The sequence below is a fragment of the Euprymna scolopes genome, chromosome 11 (genome assembly GCF_053919585.1).
Source record: "Euprymna scolopes isolate OS-2025 chromosome 11, ASM5391958v1, whole genome shotgun sequence".
Taxonomy (NCBI): domain Eukaryota; kingdom Metazoa; phylum Mollusca; class Cephalopoda; order Sepiida; family Sepiolidae; genus Euprymna; species Euprymna scolopes.
The window spans coordinates 55791952-55812355 of NC_136492.1; the positions used below are offsets into that span (position 1 = coordinate 55791952).

Consider the following 20404-nt stretch of genomic DNA (forward strand, 5'->3'; position numbering starts at 1 on the left):
CATAAAAAAAGGGACATGTTGGGTCGTCACCGGAATATATCCATAAGTTTGTTTACGCATATTTTAAATTAACCACATTGTTTAACAAATAAAAGGATTAAATGTTTTATTTTATTTATTATTGTTTTAAAATTAAACATTTAAAACATTAGACAATACAAATAATACGTTGTTTAACAAATAAAAAAAGAAATGAAAAATGAAGTTTTAAAATGATTAAATGCGTTTTATTTTATAATGTAAAATTTTTATTTTATAATTTAAAATTTTTATTTTATAATGTAAAATTAAAAACATTCAACAATACAAATAAGATTTTGGTTTGATTTTACATTTTATATTGTACTCGGATGCATATGATGATGCGTCTCCACAATATTTCAATATTTAACTTCATCTTTCATTATTTCTTTTCGAGAACAAAACCAACATTTTATTTATATTGTTTAATGTTTTTATTTTTAAATTATAAAAATAAAACACATTTAATCGTTTTAAAACTTCATCTTTCATTATTTCTGTTTTACTTGTTAAACAACATTAATTAAATCAATTTTTAATCACAGGATTATATTTTCAATAATCACGTAAATATAAACAAACTTTCTGTTTACGATATATGTACACCGGTGTCGACTCAACATGTCCCTTTTTTTTTTTTATAACAGGGTTGGAGGCTATTTGTACAACTAAACGGCAAATCTGCTTTTTTTTTTTAATTTTTTTTTTTATAATTTCATGCTATCTTATTGTTTAATAATAAATTGTTAGCTGAAAGCACAGTATAGTTACAAAACACCCTCCCCTCGCCAATGTGAAAAATAAAGTTATTTTAGCACGATATAAAAAAATGCATAATAAACTGTACTTTCACCTAACAATTTGTAGTTTTAGTAATAAAAATAAAATTTTGGGTACTTATATATTTTTTGTTACTGTGCTGAAATAATGTTAATATTTTGAAAGGCATTCGTAACATGGGAAGGATAGTATAAAAAAAAAAAAAAAAATTTTTAAATCGTGAAAGTTTAAAAAAAAAAAAAAAAAAAAAAAATGTAAAAATAGCGTGATATCAAAAATGCATAAGCAATAAAATGTGGTTTAATTTTACAGGAGATATTGTTCCCGCATGCATACAATGGCAGATGGTAACCGTACTATGTTTACATATATTGTTTTTAATATCTAATAAATGTAAGGTGGAAACACAAAATAGAAAACACCCTCACCTACTCCGTAAGAATGGTTTGCCAAATAATAACGATATATTTCAGCACGGCACCAAAACTACATAAGAACCGAAAATTTCATTTTCATTGGTCAATGTTTGTCATTCTAAATTAAATGAAAGACATGTAATCATTTCAAAACTTCATCTTGCAGTTTATTTTTTTTAATTTGTTAAGCACATGATCACATTTTCAATAAGTATGTTATTATATTTTACCCATTTAAAGGTTGTAAAACATGTAAACAAACTTTTGCTCAATATGGGTGACGACTTTTAAGAGTTCCTTTTAGTGATTACCTGGTGTGAGGATATATGTACAACTAAACGGCCAATCTGCCCCCAAAAATCCGATATTTCATGTTCTTATATAAGAAAATAATGCGTTGTAGATTTATTTCGGTGTGCTGAAAACGAATCTGCAGACCGTTTCCGTCGCAAAAAAAAAAAGTAGTTTTCATGATATGAAGAAATTACTTATTCGAAAAGTGGGTGATCACTTTGCGATGTAAATGTAACTTGGAATGAGCACCCACTTTGTGGCCACACGAGAGAGAGAGCGGCATTTTTTGTGTGTTTATTTTTGTTTGATTTCCTTTGCATGGTAATAACCCCTGGACTCTGGGACTATTTTCCATTTCACAACCCTAGCCATCGTTTACGCTACGCGCGAGCATAAACGAAGGCTGGTAAATATGCACTTGCGTACCAAATTGCCTTGTCAAAAAGGCCTTATATGCAATAAACACAAAAGAAAATGCCCCCTCTCTCAGGTGGCCAGAAAGTGGGTGCTCATGTTAAGTTAAATTTACATGGAAAAGTGATTAAGTTTTCGGAAAAGTAAATTAAATAAATATTTACTTTTTAATATTCACAAACACAGATGATAGAGATTCACTGTTATAAAATTTCACAGAAAATGGGATTGTAAATTTCTAGTTTATCGATTTTGAATAAACCAGATGTTCCATTTTTATATATATAGATATATAGCCACATCTGTGCTGGTGCATCTGCCATTAGTCTCACTCTTAGACAGGGTCCAAAAAGTCTCTCAAATCTAATAGATCCCACATTATCGTCCAAGCTCCAACTTCTGTCACATCACAGCAATATCACGTCTGTTTTATAAGTACTATTAATGGAATTTGCTCTGATGACCTCATAGCACTTGTTTCCTCTCAACCTATACACCCTCGATTTATCTGACAAGCAACAAAATGCTACCCCTTCACTGTTAATGTCTCTAGATGCCAGAAAGCAAATAGTTTCTTCCCTCGGACTACTACACTTTGGAATTCCCTCCTTGTTTCCTGTTTCTCTAGCTACTAAATTGTAGAAGTTTAAATGTAATGTGAACAAACATCTCGCTGCTAAATATGATTTATTTTAAAATTTGAATTCTCTCCCAGTTTCCTGCTTTTCTGAATACCGACACGCAGAACTTTAGATGAAATGTAGGCAGATATCACGCTGCTCAACTCCCCACAATCCCCTGTGAGACATGATCCCAAATAGTAGTCCCTAACATCCAAGTGGCAATATGTTTAGGATTAACAAGAGTAAAAACAAACAAAAAACAAAAACTGAACTTTGACTTCCAACTCCTGCAAAATTGTTGACTTTGATTTCCCACATCACAAGTGAGAAGTCAGCTGAAAAGTTTGACTTCTGACTTTTTTTTTTTCTTTTTTTTTTGACTCCAGACTGGCGAAAAGCTGACAAAATTATTATTAAAGACTGACCTCAACACCTGCAAAAATTACTGTATTCCGCCATTTTCATGTGCTGGTTTTGCTATGACCTTTATACTAGTTCAAGCTGTGAGCCTTTCTTTGCGGCCCGGGTGACAAGATCAAAGTGTAAGTATCTGTTCAGACAGATACTGCAAGCAAAGACCATATGTGGGGGTAACCCCACATATCAGACCTTGGTCAATGTAGGGATCACCCTACAGACCAACAGTTACTATCCATCTCCCATTTCCCACCTCTTGGGAGCTGGTCTCCTTTTCCCTCCCCCTCTCCACATTAAAAACGGCCTTGTGCCTAATTTGCTCAGTGGGGAAGCAAATAAATACAACTGCTATTGGACATTCTATAAATGGAAAAAAAAAAAATGGAGAAAATAAAAATCAAAAATACTGGTAGAACATGACATTTCTGCATGATTGGTAAATATTTATTGGATATGTTTCTTTAAGTATTTTGATTGATTTTTGAATGGCTATAAGAAAAGGGCTTCTTTGTTCTAACTCGGACTTGAAACTACTTTTGTTTTAAAATAAATAAGCACTTTACAATAAGTTAAAACACAAAAAAAATGATTTAGGTAGCTACAAGAGTAACTTATCTTGTCTTTGGTACATTTATTTGTTATATTTTTCACCCCCCTCCCTTTTTTTCTTTGGCTATTGTAAAATATAACCCTGCTATTTTTTACTTTCATTTTATTCGAAATTCATAAACTGTGACATATCTATTGCAAAACCAATACTAAAAAAAAGTCTCTTTACTTCTATACTATCCATAAGAATAATATAGAAGTAAAGAAACTTACTTTGCTATCTAGTTCATATAAGTGTTTGCAAACACTATGTGAATTAGATGCAAAAATAAATTATGAAACAATAATGAAAAAAAAGTCACTATTTAAATTCTCAAAGACATTAAAAAAAACATCAGTAATTTTTTTATGGAAATCGCTGCAGACAAAGGCATAAAGCCACTTGATGTAAGGAGCTAAAAATATAAATATATATATACTGAAGAAGACTGAAGGATCGGTCGAAAATTAACATTTTCGTTTTTTTTTCGAAAGACTTGTATTCCTACACTTCAAAACAGGAATTAAATACAGAAAAGATATAAACATTTATATATTTTTCATATTGATTTTTTTTATCCATTAAATATATATTTTTCATATTGATTTTTTTTATCCATTAAATATATATTTTTCATATTGATTTTTTTTATCCATTAAATATATATTTTTCATATTGATTTTTTTTATCCATTAAATATATATTTTTCATATTGATTTTTTTTATCCATTAAATATATATTTTTCATATTGATTTTTTTTATCCATTAAATATATATTTTTCATATTGATTTTTTTATCCATTAAATATATATTTTTCATATTGATTTTTTTTATCCATTAAATATATATTTTTCATATTGATTTTTTATCCATTAAATATATTTTTCATATTGATTTTTTTTATCCATTAAATATATTTTTCATATTGATTTTTTTTATCCATTAAATATATTTTTCATATTGATTTTTTTTTATCCAACTATTTTTCATATTGATTTTTTTTATCCATCAAATATTTTTCATATTGATTTTTTTTATCCATCAAATATTTTTCATATTGATTTTTTATCCATTAAATATTTTTCATATTGATTTTTTATCCATTAAATATTTTTCATATTGATTTTTTATCCATTAAATATTTTTCATATTGATTTTTTATCCATTATATATATTTTTCATATTGATTTTTATCCATTATATATTTTTTTTCATATTGATTTTTATCCATTATATATATATATATTTTCATATTGATTTTTTTTATCCATTATATATATATATATTTTCATATTGATTTTTTATCCATTATATATATTTTTTCATATTGATTTTTTATCCATTATATATATATTTTTTTCATATTGATTTTTTATCCATTATATATATATTTTTTTCATATTGATTTTTTATCCATTATATATTTTTTTCATATTAATTTTTTATCCATTATATATATATTTTTTTCATATTGATTTTTTATCCATTATATATATATTTTTTTCATATTGATTTTTTATCCATTATATATATATTTTTTTCATATTGATTTTTTATCCATTATATATATTTTTTCATATTGATTTTTTATCCATTATATATATATTTTTTTTTCATATTGATTTTTGTCCATTATATATTATATAAAATGGATAAAAAAAAAATACGATATATATATATATATATATATATATATATATATATATATATATATACACACACACACTATATAAGGTAAAAAAAATTAGCTAACAATAAATACATGGGTATATTCCAACCCAGAAAACAATAATTCTTCCCCTTTTCACAAAAACAACACTCAGAGAATGTGAGGTCTAAATGGCAAAATAAGGGGAGTGAGAGTTATGAGGCCGTCACAAGTAAACCACTTTCTACTTTCACGTCCACTCTCTACTCGGGTGATTCACAAGAAATACATACATAGATAGTTAAAAGGAGAGATAGGCGACTTGTTCGGTTAATTAAATTTGGCTAATTTAAAGAATTTAAATGGATGTTTTTCAAACATAACTCTGTCCCAAAACTAAAGAATATTTTAGCATGAATTAAATGTCATTAAAACATAAGAAAAATCTTTCAGAAAATAATACTCATTTCGCTCAGATTTAGTATAATATAATAACTGTACCTATCATTTTTGTTTTTAATTATTTGTTTGCACATTTTTTAAACACACAGAAAAAAAGAAATAAAATTTTTGTTGTAAGGGAAATAATTTTTAATATTCTTCAATTAAAAATAAGTTATTCATTGATTTTGCACTGGTTCTACCAGATCAGGCTGTCTACAGATATCGGTTTCCTTACTTAAACCAACCACTCACATTGTTTTTTTTTTCTTTCTCTTTGTAAAACTATCCTGTTCCGTTTGTTTCCACTACAAAACAGCCAAAGCAAACACCATTAATAAATATTTGAAGATATAAGAACTTTATTTTTTTAATTTTTTATCAAAATGATTCCACCTAAACAACCAAACTAAACACCACAAATAAACATTTGAAAATATAAACAACTCGAAACCTTTTTCCCAAATTATCGGTTTTGGCATTACAAAAACTTGAAAAGAGTTGATTTGACATAAACCAACCAAACCCTGGTGTTACTGATTTTGATATTTTGGTCATAGTTGAAAAATGTTTCCATTATTACCAGTTGTCTGGGTGTGACAATATATTAAAAAAAAACAATTTTTTTTTTTAAATAAACTGTAGTGAAGTATATTTTGCCACTAACATGGTACAACAATAACAAATAAAAGTTGGCTAGTTGGAATCAAAATTTTATGTGTCAAATTAAAAGCAACTTTTAAAATCTCACAAGATAATTGTTGCAGGTTCACGAAGGAAAAGAGCAATAGTTGTAGCAAATACTATCAAGATGGCGTACTACAAAGTACACAGACCCCCACTCCGAGAGTTGTGCCTCAGTCTATTTATACAGTTCGGAAGAGTTAACTTCTTTTGCATGGGCGAGTTCCTACAATAGTAACTTTATAAGTTAGGCATTTCTGGTGCAAGATGAAATTTTTACAAGATAATCGAATACTCTTCAAAAAAGGTCAAACTGTTTTAGGGTTTTTATGTTTACTTGAAAGCTTGTTCTTATCTTTTTAGATAAGTTATTTTGAAAAAAAAAAAGAAAAAAAAAGTTAAGTGCTTTTGATAGGAAATGTTTGCAAAGCATAAGTATCATCAAGTGATATTCAATCACCACATGGCTCCTTTAACTGGAACAAGTTAACAGCTTTTAAAAGATTTAAACTCATCTTCGATATGACCATCAGATACCATTGCAAAAGTTGGTCAATTATGCAACAGGCTTTTCTTTGCAACAGGAAAATGTAGCCTGTGTATCTCAAACAATCGGAAAACTTTTCTATTTCAGTAAACTGTAGAAGAGACGTGGCAATGACTGTAGTTGTCATCATAAGCATCACTATTGATGTCTTCAGAGAAATGATGGTGGTTCAATGATTAACGACATGGTCCAATAACTCGAATGTGCAGAGTTTAACATAGTTCATTCCACAGAAACACTTTCCCTTAAGGATGCTGGAAACCTTCACGTGGTCTCTCCTACAAGTACCCAATGACTTTCTAGAAGAAATTCTAACTAGAAAGATGATGTTCATCTTTTACTTGCAAAGATGACCATAATCACGCCATTGTTCTGTGGTTATGGAGATGGTTCATTAGTTCGATCCAAGTTCTGCAGTATCTCCCGCATGTAAGATGATTCTGTAGCAGAGGTACTGACTACTGTCTTTCCTAATAGCACATTTCCTCTCACATTCATCAATGTGTGTGGATTCAACAACCGTGGCCCATTTGTGGCTTGTAGTACGCAAGAAACATCTGCTTTGGGCTAGGTTTTCCTACAAGTCAGAACATAGTCTTCAAGTTGTCCTGGAACTGTTGTCACTGTCCTCCTACGGTTCTTTTTCCTTTGGATAGCTCACTGTACAGGAGCTGCATCTTGAATTTGACCTACAGCATATATGACCCACCCAATGAACCTGACGGTGCGTACAACATGATGGGAGGCTTGATTGGACTCTTGTCTTGCTACCTGATTTTTGTTTGATTTCAAAAGATATCAGGGAAACGAAGCCAACAATAATCCTCCAATTCATACAAAATGAACACCATGATGGTAGCTCAGTGGTTAATGACAGACTGACAACCTGGGTGTGCTAAGTTTGAATTCATTTCATTCGGCAAAAATACTTTTACTTAGGGACATTGACAAATTTCACATAGTCCCTCCCATATCCTTCTAGAAAAGATTCTTAATAGAAAGATATCAAGGAAACGAATGCCAACAAAATTATCATGAATGATGCTCAACAAACAGCAGCATCAGAAAGAACAATGACAACCCGCACCAAAAAATAAATTAAATTTTATTGTCCACAGACAATGAATTTAAAGAAATGGCTGAATATACAGTTCTTGGTAAGAAACGGCATTGTGCCCACTCTGAAACTAAAAGTATCTTGGAGAATAGTTCGTGAGGCAAGCAGCAAAATTAGCATAACTTTACAGTCTGAATCTGTTGCTGGAATGAGAAATTAAGCCATAAAGCTGAGATAGAGCTAGGTAGAAAAAAGCAACTCACTTGACCCAAACCTGAAGTACTGATTCACCAAAATCAATAGTGACGTGAACACCACTTTCTACTTTCATGTTCAAAATGTTCTTGCTGAATGAATAAAATTCACATCACCAAAGTTTTTTAAAAAAAAAAAGGCCAAATTCACAAAATTTGGTTTTGAAAAGGCCAATCTAGACAAGAATATGAGAGTGACCTCCCTTTGATGTAGCCTTTTTTTCAAATATCATAATATATGATCATTATTGTAATAGTATTGGAAAAGAATTCAATTTCGACATGCAACAGTTCTTCAAAGGAAGGAGTCAGTGAAACATTAAGTAAAAGAAAAGAAAACATTCAAAAGAAATAGGAAAAAAAACACTGTCAGGTGCTCTATTAAAGGAGTAAATTAAAGTTGGTCTCTTACAATGTGATTTTATTATTTCTATTAAACTATGTAGCACAATATTACTTTCTGAGCATTTATTAGTACTAATTAATTTATCTCATTTGGGTCAGTTCTATATTTGAAATACAATGGACAATCTTTCTGTTAAAAAAACAGAAATTTTTGTGCTATTGTAGTATTGGGAATCCTAGCTTAAATGCTATCCAGGTAGTTGTAGAAATAGCAAGCTATGTAGATATACTTTTGATTCCCATCAGCGAGTTTAGTGGGGTCACAGAAGGTTAGATTTGACAGGCGTCAAACTCAAGTTATCTTTTGTCAACCTAGTTAGATGCACCGGAAATTAGGTTGGTTGGTTGGTTGGTTGTTTTTGTTTTACGGCATATCAACCCTTTTTGGGTTATTTAATGCCGAATTCAAAGATTTTGAAGAAAATTTTTTTTAATAGAATATATTTGTTGTTTTCACGTCAGTTTCTATTTAACCCATAGTTGGGACCCTAACAGGTACTACCACTCCGGGTCAGAGTGGACCTGGGAGCAATGGTAATTAAAGGGTAGCTCCACACTCCCCAAAGCCCACAAGCTGGGGCCTCACCACTGGATATAGTTTAAGGTCATATCCAGGACCCCCATTGAGGGACTTTTACCCTCTGCAGGGGAGGCAGTCGGTGTATTCTAATGCCCCACTGACAGGGCCCGGAAATTAAGGGTAACGGGAATTGTGGTCGTAGGTTTCCAGTTGGCAACCACATAGAGAGTTGGTTTTGGACTGCAGATGAAGCAGACATGACATTAGCGTCTCTCCTCCGACAACCATAGGGTTGCCTTTTTAATAAAACAAATTGAAGCTTCAAATCTATCTCATGTTATTGATGCATCTGCAGCATTATATTTGCGCATACATGTCGAGACCCTTCAAGGCAAGAAACTAAGAATATAAAACACACACACACACAGACTTTAAAAGTACCATAAAGTAAGAAGAATCGTAAAAGAAACAGTAAGAAAGAACGATTAGTAAAGTAAACAATTAAACAAATAAATAAGTAAATAAATAAGGACGCAAACTCGTGTTTGCATCCTTATTTATTTACTAACTAATTTACTTAAGTAATCAGTTAGTAAATAAATAAATTTATTTATTAACACTATCCAGAAATATCAACTTTACCAAAACATTTGTTGATTCAATATATTTCTCATTGCGTAGAAATTTCTTGCTAGTATTTATTAATTAGCTCAAAGTCAAAATACTCGGTCCCACACCGTTTGATAAGCCCCAATCCCTGTCACCCTGATACAGTGTTGTATCCCCATGCTTGGTTTATAAATACTTCTACAGAACGTGCTCCAATCAATTTGCTGCACTTGTACTACCTCAAAGAAAACACCGACCGACCCAACTGTACTAGTTCCTAGATAGCAGAAAACTTCCTACTATAATAGCTTCTTTCCTCGGGCAACTTACCTTTGGAATTCTCACCTTGGTCCCAACCATATCAACCTACAGAGATTTAAATGTGATGTGAACAATTATCTTGTTGCCCGAATCCCTATTAAGATAGCTCCCTATAAATCTGTCCCCCCATCATAGTAGCCCCCTATGTTTCAGCGAGAATATACCTTATTTGGGTAACAAATTCATGTATATAGATATTATAAAGTTGTATTGTTGTTTGTTCACAATATACGTCATAGTAGATGACGTCATATATGATGACAATGTATGACATCAGATGTCATATCAGCAATGCCGGGTGTATGCACGCATGCATATATATATATATATATATATGAGCAAACAGTTAATAAAACATGTTAAAAACACTTTGAAATGAGTTCAAAACATATTCAATCTGAAAAGGAAACATTAGATAAGTGGATAGTCTTTAATTCGCGGAGTTTCAAAGAAATACTTTCCTTCTCGTCAGAGGGTAGGAATTAGCAAAATGCGGGATCGGATTTTGCATGCAAAAGTATTTGATGAAACAACAAGTAAGTCAAAGATCTTACTTGAAAACAAAAAAGTGAAACAGAGGGAATATGGTGAAGAAAAAGGTGATTACACATGAATGGATATATATATATATATCTATATATATAAAAATGTAAAGTTGGTTCGTTCTAAACAAATAAAACCCTATTTCTACGTTACCAATTTATTTGAAATTTTCAGACAACTCATCTTTAGAGTCGAGGTATGTTTTTATGTTATTGAAATAAATTTACCTCGCGATTTATTAAAATTAAAATATTAAATAAAATAAATATATTTTTTAACCGTTACTGAGAATCTGTCCTGTTGATAAAACTGAACTTCTGGTTCGATTCATTTCACAGCCACGAATTGACGAAAGATTTCATTTTCTGTTAACTCGATAAGTAAAAAAAAAAAAAAAAAAAAAAAACTTACTCATGCAGAGTGATCCGTGCTGAAATAATAATATTATTTAAAAAGCCACTCTTAACATGGGGAAGGGAGGGTGTTTTGTACCTATTCTGTACTTTAACCTTACAATTGAATAAAAACATATCATAAACTTTAATTAAACGTGGAAAACGATTTAAAAAAAATAGCGCGGATCACTCTCCACACACACACACACACACACACACACACACACACACACACACACACACACACACACACACACACACACAAATAATAATCCCATATTTTAAAAATTTTAAATTCATTTATGTACTTACCAATTTTTAAAATTTTATTTATGTTAAGGCTTTTCACTCATGAAACATTACGTTTTAATTGTTTAGTTTATTTTCACGGCATTGTTTACATAAAAAAGTTTGTTTTAACTTTTTCTAAACCGTTTCATTTTTACGACATGCCTCAACGTATTATAAACACCCTAACCCCCACCATGCAAGACTGGAGTTTAGGTGGAAAAATAATCTCGAACCCTTTATCACATAAAAGGAACTAATTTCCCTAATCACCGGTACGTTACTATGTCAATAATATATAAACAATATTGGTATTTCAGAAGTTGTTTTTGAAAACAACTTAAAGAAGCCCAACTTTTTACTTATTTATTTTAAAACGTTTCACGATTTTTTTTTTTTTTTTTTTCACGATATCTTTCTTCTCTCATTTTTTACTTCTTTATTTTAAACAACATTTTTTAATTTTAAACAGAACGTTCCACGATATCTTAAGCACCTTTTTTTTAGCACGGTAACAAAAATACATAAGTACCGAAGGTTTTATAATTAATAAATTTAAATTTGAAATAGAGAAATAATAAATTGCAAGAGATTACGCGTGTTTAATATTAATTTGTATCGTTTATAACTACTCACGTAATTTAATAATAATCACGCGATTAAATTTTTAATCAAAAACTATTGTTTAAACTTAAACTTTAAAAAGTCTGATAATTTATTATTTCTATTTATGTATTATTTATCATTAAGGTGCATAGAGCGATCCGGACATAAATAATAACATTATTTAAAAAGCCATTTTTAACATGGGGAGGGGAGAGTGTTTTGTACATATTCTATGCTTCAACCTTACAATTGAATAAAAAAAAAACATCAAAACTTTAATTAAACGTGGAAATACGATTTAAAAAATAGCGCGGATCACTCTCTGCACTAGTGCCTTCATTAAAAAAGGTATTCATTGTGTAAAAAAAAAAAAAAAAAAAAAAAAAAAACACGGAACATATAAGACATTTAAATATGAATAGAACTTTTCATAATTGTAACCTACGAAAACCTTTTTTATTTTAATTAAAAGCAATATAAAGAAGAAGTTTGCTTTTTTTAAAAGTTGTTTTCAAAAACAACTTCTGAAATACCAATATTGTTTATGTATTATTGACATAGTAACGTACCGGTGATTAGGGAAATTAGTTCCTTTTATGTGATAAAGGGTTCGAGATTATTTTTCCACCTAAACTCCAGTCCTGCCAAAAAAAAAAAAAAAAAAAAAAAAACGCCCTTCCATAAACCTCGAAAGCCGTTCTTAACATGGGGAAGTTAGGGTGTTTATAATATGCTGGGGCGAGTCGTAAAATTAACGAAGTTGCTATCTATTATTTATTGCAAAAATTGCTTGAAATTTATTTATTTGACAAAAAAATTACATTTTGGTACTCCTTGGGCGTTGAGTTCCATGGCGACTAGTAGAAAAAAATAACGATTATTTGTCACATTTACAAACAATTGTTTATTTATTTATTTTGAAAAAAGTTTTACTTTTTTATGAATATTAAAAGAAAAATGGGTACTCATGCAGAGAGTGATCCATGCTGAAATAATAACGTTATTATTTAAAAAGCCATTCTTAACATGGGGAGGGTGTTTTGTACCTATTCTGTACTTTAACCTTGCAATTGATTAAAAAAAAAAAAAAAAAAAAAAAAACACGATTTAAAAAATAGCGCGGATATCACTCTCTGCATTAGCACCGAAAAATGTTACTAAACATTTATTAATAATTTCTCACTTTTACAAACATTTGATTTTAAATTTCTTTTTAAATGACTTTTATCGACTTCCGGTTTGGCGGTGGTCGTAACAGCAATGATCTCAAGTTTTTTTTCCCCCCATTCTTTTCCTCCTTTGCGGTACGGGTTTGAGCCTGCCTTCCTACTACCACTTTTTTTTTTTTTTTTTTTTTTTGCTCAACATACCTCCAAACACCCAGGCAACGCCGGGCACCCATGCTAGTATATTATATATTTTATTTCTAAGCCAACGTTCTTATTTATTTATATAACATATTATATTACATCATATTATATAACTCCTGAACATTACAGAGTCATTTCACTATGGTATGTTGAGCACTGTAATTCAATGGAGACACCTCTGCTGAATTTAGTGTAAAAAGCCGTGTCAAACAGGAATGTGTTACATCATATTATACAATTGCACTGCCTGTCTGTTTATTCACAAACTGTTAATAGGGTCTTAGAGACTATATTACAATTTGGCATTTTCTCTACCCTTCTCCTGAGACATGCATTCAATTCATCAGCATCAACCACCTTCAGACCAGAATCCCATCATCACTGTAAATAGGCAGTGCTGATATAGTCCATCAATTTCAATATATCTGGTCTATAGCCTAGACAACCTATCTCCTGATGTAGAACTCAACAAGCACATTGAAAAAGCATCCATTGCTGTCGGAAAATTGACAATTTGGGTGTGGGAAAATCAACATCTCACCATCTCTACAAAAGTGAACGTTTACATGTCCTGTGTCATCCCCTTCTGTATAGCAGCAAAGCACGAACAACCTACAGCCACCAAGAATGGAAACTGAACACATATCACATGCATAGCCTGCAGAGAATTCTTGAAATTTCTCGGAAGGACAAAGTTACAAATAATGCTGTGTTTGCAAGAGCTGATATCACCTCCACGTTCACCCTGCTTCGGCAAAGACGCCTACGCTGGATAGTCCATGTGCACTGCATGGACAATGGGAGAGTCTCAAAAGACATTCTCTACAGTGAACTCACTATTGGCAAAAGGAAAATTGGTCATTCCCACCTCGGCTATGTCGACATGTGAAAACATGACAAAAAAGCATGCAATATTGACCCAACCAACTGGCAGCCCAAAGCTTAAGTTCACAACATCTGGAGACAAGTGGTAACCAAAGAAAGATCCATCACAGAACGGGTGGAGACCAAAAGACAGGAAGGTCAGTCAACAAAATCCAAAGGACCATAAACATGACACACTGATCTTCATCTGAGAGGTCTCCAACTGACAATGTAGATCGAAGATAGGCTTATTCAACCATAGAAGATGGTGTTCAAACACCTCTAGAACCCCATAGTCTTCTAGCTAACAAAAAATATATTACATCATATTATACAATTGCACTACCTGTCAGTTTGTTTATTCACAAACTGTTAATAGAGTTTTAGAGACTATATTACAAAAGTACATTACTTACATTGTAAGATTTCATTTTGATTAAAGAGGCAACAATAATGTGAAGTTTTTGCACCAGGCAATTTTTATTGGTCCCTTGACAAAAGGAGAGTGGACCTGTAAATACACCCTGGTCCATTCGTTCATACTTTTCTAAATAATAACTACACTTTGGAATTAAATATGAAAGTAACAGAACGGATTTTCCAGGAAAGCTCTGGCTGTACCCCTAAGAGTGCCTTTGGGGTTAAAATGGATAAAATTGACACTTGTGCTTAAAAAAAAAAAAAAAAAAAAAAAAAAAAAAAAAAAAAAATGGATGCCTTGGATTTTTATAAAACTTTCTGAAAAGTTGTAACTAACTGATTTCTATATAATTTTGGTTGTCTATACTTCTGCGATAACTCTTTTAGGGCTAATAAAAACACTCCTTTTTTGGGAACATTTTACCATATTTGTCCAAAATTTTCTGTGTATGTCTATTTAGCAGTTTTGCATGGTGCTGAACTCAAATTTTAATATGTTAAGGCCTTGGGGACTCGTATGGCTAAATGGGGGAGGGGAATGGACAGAGTCATTTCTTTTTTCTTTTTTTTTTTTTTGCTTGGTGCAGAACTCAAATTTACATATGTCAAGGCCTAAAACTGCATCACTTGTTCATTTTCACATCCCCTGGGGATGTTTGGGGCTAGATGGGGGGGGGGTCAATGCTGAACTTGGTAATTTTTTTATGCCTCATTCACAGTGGTGATGCCTATGTAAAAAAAAATCATGGGGAACATGAAGCTTCACTTGAAGCAGATAGGTCCATTTATTACACATGATACTATGCAATAATATTTCAATTAGTTATTGACACCTACACAGGATATGCGAGAAATTGCCTTGAAATCACAGCCAAGAAAAGAAAAAGACAATGTATAGCATTGTAAGTAGTAATCAAACTAATGTATTATTTTTCAAAGAAATTTTTTTTTTTATATACATATTTATAATTATTCCACACACACACACACACACACACACACACACAAGTATATTTAATTCAGTCAAAAAAAGCACAGTAATATTTTTGGAGTCTGCATTTGCATCAAATATCAATAAAAAGCAGATATGTTTTACCATTTGATTTCTAACTCAAAGATGAAAGGAAAAAAAAAACATTTTAACAAGCGATCTTCAATCACAAATTGCTTTAAAAAGATACTTAACTTACAACTAATGCTTCATACCTTTTTGTGCCTCACACTCCAAATCTGTATACAAATGTTTATGTGTGTTCCCTACAGAAAGAAAGGTTAGAGAATCTACACAAAAACTAAAAATCAAGTGTAAAATTTTCCAGAGGAAACAATGGAAGTCATCTTGAATCTTTAAGTGTGCTTCTAAGGAGACTAGGAGGGCAACACAGCTTTTAAAACTTCAAATGTATATAATTCACTGGGGAAGACAATGAAAGGTATCCTGAATATGTGCCCCTCTATGTGTTGAATCTGTTCACGCTCCCCTCTAAGAGAAATATGAAGGTAGAACCCCTCTTAAAACTTCCTATATGTATATTCAATGTTAATTAAATTTAATCAATACATATAAGACATTAAGAGTTTTTCTAAATTTTCAAATATTTTCGCAAAAGTAAGAATTAAAAAAAAAAAAAAAAAAAATGGAGGTATGACCTTGTTTATCTTTCTTTCACAGCGAGATGCAACACAAGCTTGGGAAAGTGGGGTTTGATGAGCCAGCACCCTAGAGAAAAAGCACTATGGCCTGCAAAAAATGCCTGGGTAGCCCCTGTCAGCATTCCTCAGTAGGTGATTAACAATAAACTAATCCCTTTTTAAAGGATGAGAAAAATAGTCCTGGGAGGGTGGGCCCCCTAGAAATGCACAGGACCTCTACTGTGGTGGCTTCAGGACCGCCCAATGGCTATGAGCAAAGTTAAAATAACATTGGAGGGTCGTTACAAAGATATGTTTTAGATATATTTTAATAAAAAAAAAAAAAAAATTAAAAAAAAAAAAGTTTTTTTTTAAGTGGAAAAAAGGGTAAAAGCAACGTTTTTAAAAAACAAAACAAAAAGGTAACAATAAAACTTTTATTGTTATGAGAGCAACAAATTATAGGAAGAAATGGGAAAATATTTGTTTTCCTATTTAAAACAAAATAACAGTATTACTCGACATAAAAACCTGAAAGGCAAGAAACATGCAAGCATATAAAGGTCTTTAAAATGTTCTCCTTTTTCAGTTTTTCTCTTTGAGAGACTCTCTCGATCTTCTGGTCCTAATGTTTTTTTTGTTTTTTTTTTAAATAAAAATGTCCTCCTGAGGAGAGTTCTTTTTCTAACCACCTCGAGTTAAATTATCTTCCAAGACTGTCTCTTTGAAATTCCTTGAATAAAGAGGGAATTTCTTTTCTTGAAGACCGCACGAGAACCGCCAATAACCTACTCATCTTTATCTTGTCTAATTGGTTGTCAAATTTAAAATTCCGTCTTTTACAGAAAAAAAAAAAAAAATCCAAAAACCCAATGCGTTTCTTCTGTTGGTCTTCTTTAGACAAATAATTTCTCAGTTGACAAGACCTTTTTGCCTTGTAATTAATAAGGAATTAAATTACGTTGAAAGTTCGGTAACAATCAGAGCTTTCTATACATTTAAGGTCAAATTTTGATAGAGAAACACTATCAACAACCCTTCCCTAATGCATGCTACACTGGATCCGAAGAAAACAGGGCGAAGGGCCCCCCCCCCCTTCCTCACTCCTGTCAGGGCAAGGAAGGTGACAGGGCAATAGTAAGGACAATGATGACAAGCTAAAGGATCCCAGCCCCACTGCTAACTACACTAAACAGAAAGAGGGCAGACAGGGCAAGAAGTGCAGGCTTCCCATTCTACAAAGCCAAAAAGGACCGAACCTCCCCACCTATGGCTGAGAGGGTTAAGAAAATAATAGGTACTCTTGCATAATTTGACACAGATTCCAGTCAAGCATGGATCGGGGAGGGAGAGACCAGCAATCATCGGTTTAAGCCGAGTGTTGTCACAGATGCAAACTTATTTTAAGACAAACAGAAAAAATACAAATCAAAAATAATAAAAATTTACCTTTAAGGTAGGAAAATACTTTATTTTATTTTTTGTGCAATATATTTATAAACAAAAATTTTTTTAACCCTAAATTGTTAGGTGTAAGTACCCCCCCCCCCTCTTAAGACTTTTTGTTCAGTCAAGTTATTTTGGAGGGGGGGGGGCAGAAAGTACAGGGAAAAAAAAAAAATATATATATTTTATTTATTTTATGGCTGGTAATGACCAGCCATAAAAAAAAGTGGAAAAACGTCCGAGATGAGGATATTTCCTTAGGAATCTTTTACTTTGGTCGACTTGAAACAGTCATCAACGGCAAAGAGGAGATGGAGGTAGAGGAAATGGAAGCTCCCAAGAACCAGGTAGCTTTCGGAAATGTGATTTATGATGGAGACAAAAGGATAGTTTCCAAACTTTTTGTCTCCACATAAATTCAAGTACATATGTATCCAGAAGCTCCCGGTTGGCCCCGCATTCTTGTTTTTTGTTTTGCTTCCTTCCCACATCCTCTCGATGTGGTTAGTTGTTGCCTTCGTCGTGGGGTCTACAAAATGCATACTTATGATTCACTGCCAGGTGGTTGGTGGAATCCTTCTCCTCCTACTTTGTTAGATGCCCTTCCAACAGTCAGGTATATGACTGTAGTCCTCGGCAGAATATACTTGTTGATTATTGGAAAGAGAGTACGGCGTTGCGATTTGGTATGGTCACCAAAAAAAAAAAAAAAAAACCCTACTTGTTGGTTATGTAAGTAAAAAATAGAAAGTTGATTTAGCGTTTTAACATTCGAACAACACTTTGCTGAAACCGATGATTGCCAGTCTCACCCGATCCATGCTTGACTGGAATTTCCGAGAATCTGGGTCAAATTATGCAAGAGTACCAAATAATATCAAGAAAAAAAATTAATAAATAGAAAAAAGAACCTAGTAGTTTTCCACATTTAAACCTAAGCAATCGGTTTAAAAATAAATAAATAAAAATAAAAAAGATAATATGGAGTTATGGGCTGGACTGGGGGGAATAATTCTTCAATCAATCTCAGCCATTGCAGATTTATCTTCTAAATCAATGAAATTCAATTGTTTCAGTTTGGTTTTATAATTCTTAGCGTGGAACGCTAAAATTGTCCCCCTAGAAAAGACATGATTCCCTTTCCATTTGATGAAAACTGGTTATCTTTTTTTGTTGCAGACATTCTACTAGTTGGCCAGTTATGTACAAATCCCAAGAGCGATATGAGCCTTCCTCAAAATTTTTGAAAGTGACACAATGTTCAACGAGCGAAATCGGAGATGCACCGTTGTACAACTCATGCTTTCTACTGATCCAAGTTATGACAACAGGACCATTGCCAGCGCCCTCAAAATGTAAATCCAGACGGTTCAACGCTTGAGGGCATAGCTCAACAAAGTTTCCAGCCACAGTTATGGTCTTTGGTGTGGTTTCAAGTGAGGGTTACATCATACCACCTCACATCTTCAGACTCAGCTTGAAAGTCAACACCAAAGTATATCTGGATGGCTTCAGAAGGAGTGCTACGATTTTGTACTCTTCTCTCATTGCTCCCCTCTCCTTCCCTGACCCCACTGGACTACTTCGTTTGGTTGTATGTATTACCAACATGACTTCCCACAACACCAAAGCCAGCCTGATCGTCACCATCCGAGAATTCACTAAGCTCCTGTCGGTTTGTGGAAAAGGCATGCTCCCAGTTCTGGACCCGCATCGAAATAGATATCAGCTCTACTACATAATCAAGTTACCTGAATTGATTTTTTTTCAATAAAAGTTTAAAAATAAAGCTGTAGTGTTTTTTTTTTTTTTTAGGGCAACAAATTTATTGTTCCACCCTATATTTGGTGCGCATCCATAATTCTCGGTAATTAAAAAATAAAAATAATGATAATCTGCATGATATACGTATCCATGACGAAAAGAAAATAAAAAAATACAAATGTAAATTTCCCCAAGTAGTTTTATCTTTAAATAAAAAAATTCTATGGCTAACCGAACAGCGACTGTCTCGCAACGCCATTTTGAAAACAAGATTATCCTGTTTTCAAAATGGCGTTGCGAGACAATCGCTGTTCGGTTAGCCATAGAATTTTTTTTTATGAATGAAGTGAAGAATGCCAAATAATTCTAACTTGAGATTAAAAAAAAAAAAAAAAAAAAAAAAAAAACGATTTCTAACAAAGGGAAAGGGAGGTGGACACACAAAAAAAAAATCAAATTAGCTTAAATATTGTTTTCTTCATAAAAATAAAACTTCTTTCAATTTATGTGATTTTTGGTGTATGATATTCTCTTGCCGTCATTAACATAATACACATGTTTGTTTATTTTTGTTTTAATATAGGTGGAATTCTAAATAAGCATCAATTAACTCAATCTAAAAGCAACTAGACGCTGGAATTTGTAGATTAGAAAAATTAAACTAAATCTGATTATCTCATTTGCAAAATCTCTTGATTTATTTATAGCGTCGATTTGTCATTTTCAATAAAAGTACAGAAGCACTAAAACCTTCCAGAAATTCTCAAGATCCTGAAAAGTATCAAATGTCGAAGATTACATAAGTTGAAAAGCAACAACAATCCTAAAAATCACACGCTTATATGAAACAGCGCCTTATTGTTACTAGCAGGGAGACCCGACGTTGCCCGTGATTGAATGATGATTAACGAATGTTTCACAATCTTATAATTTTTATTATCGAAATCGGTGAAATTGCCCATTATTAAATCAAATCGATTGATTGCCTGTTCTAGTTAGGGACCCATCGCGGTGCACTGGGAAAAAGCTTCACA

General features: G+C 32.1%; 1 protein-coding gene and 1 long non-coding RNA gene across 3 annotated transcripts in view; one reads left to right on the forward strand and one right to left on the reverse strand.

Annotated features, from left to right (window-relative positions):
* The window catches only part of LOC145287855 (monocarboxylate transporter 12-like), a 95714-nt gene that overhangs the window by 45464 nt on the left and 29846 nt on the right, over positions 1–20404 (reverse strand). The window lies entirely within an intron of this gene.
* Positions 10401–19529, forward strand: LOC145288234 (uncharacterized). Its single transcript, XR_013869270.1, has 2 exons — positions 10401–10641; positions 18786–19529. It is a non-coding gene; the product is annotated as an uncharacterized LOC145288234 (long non-coding RNA).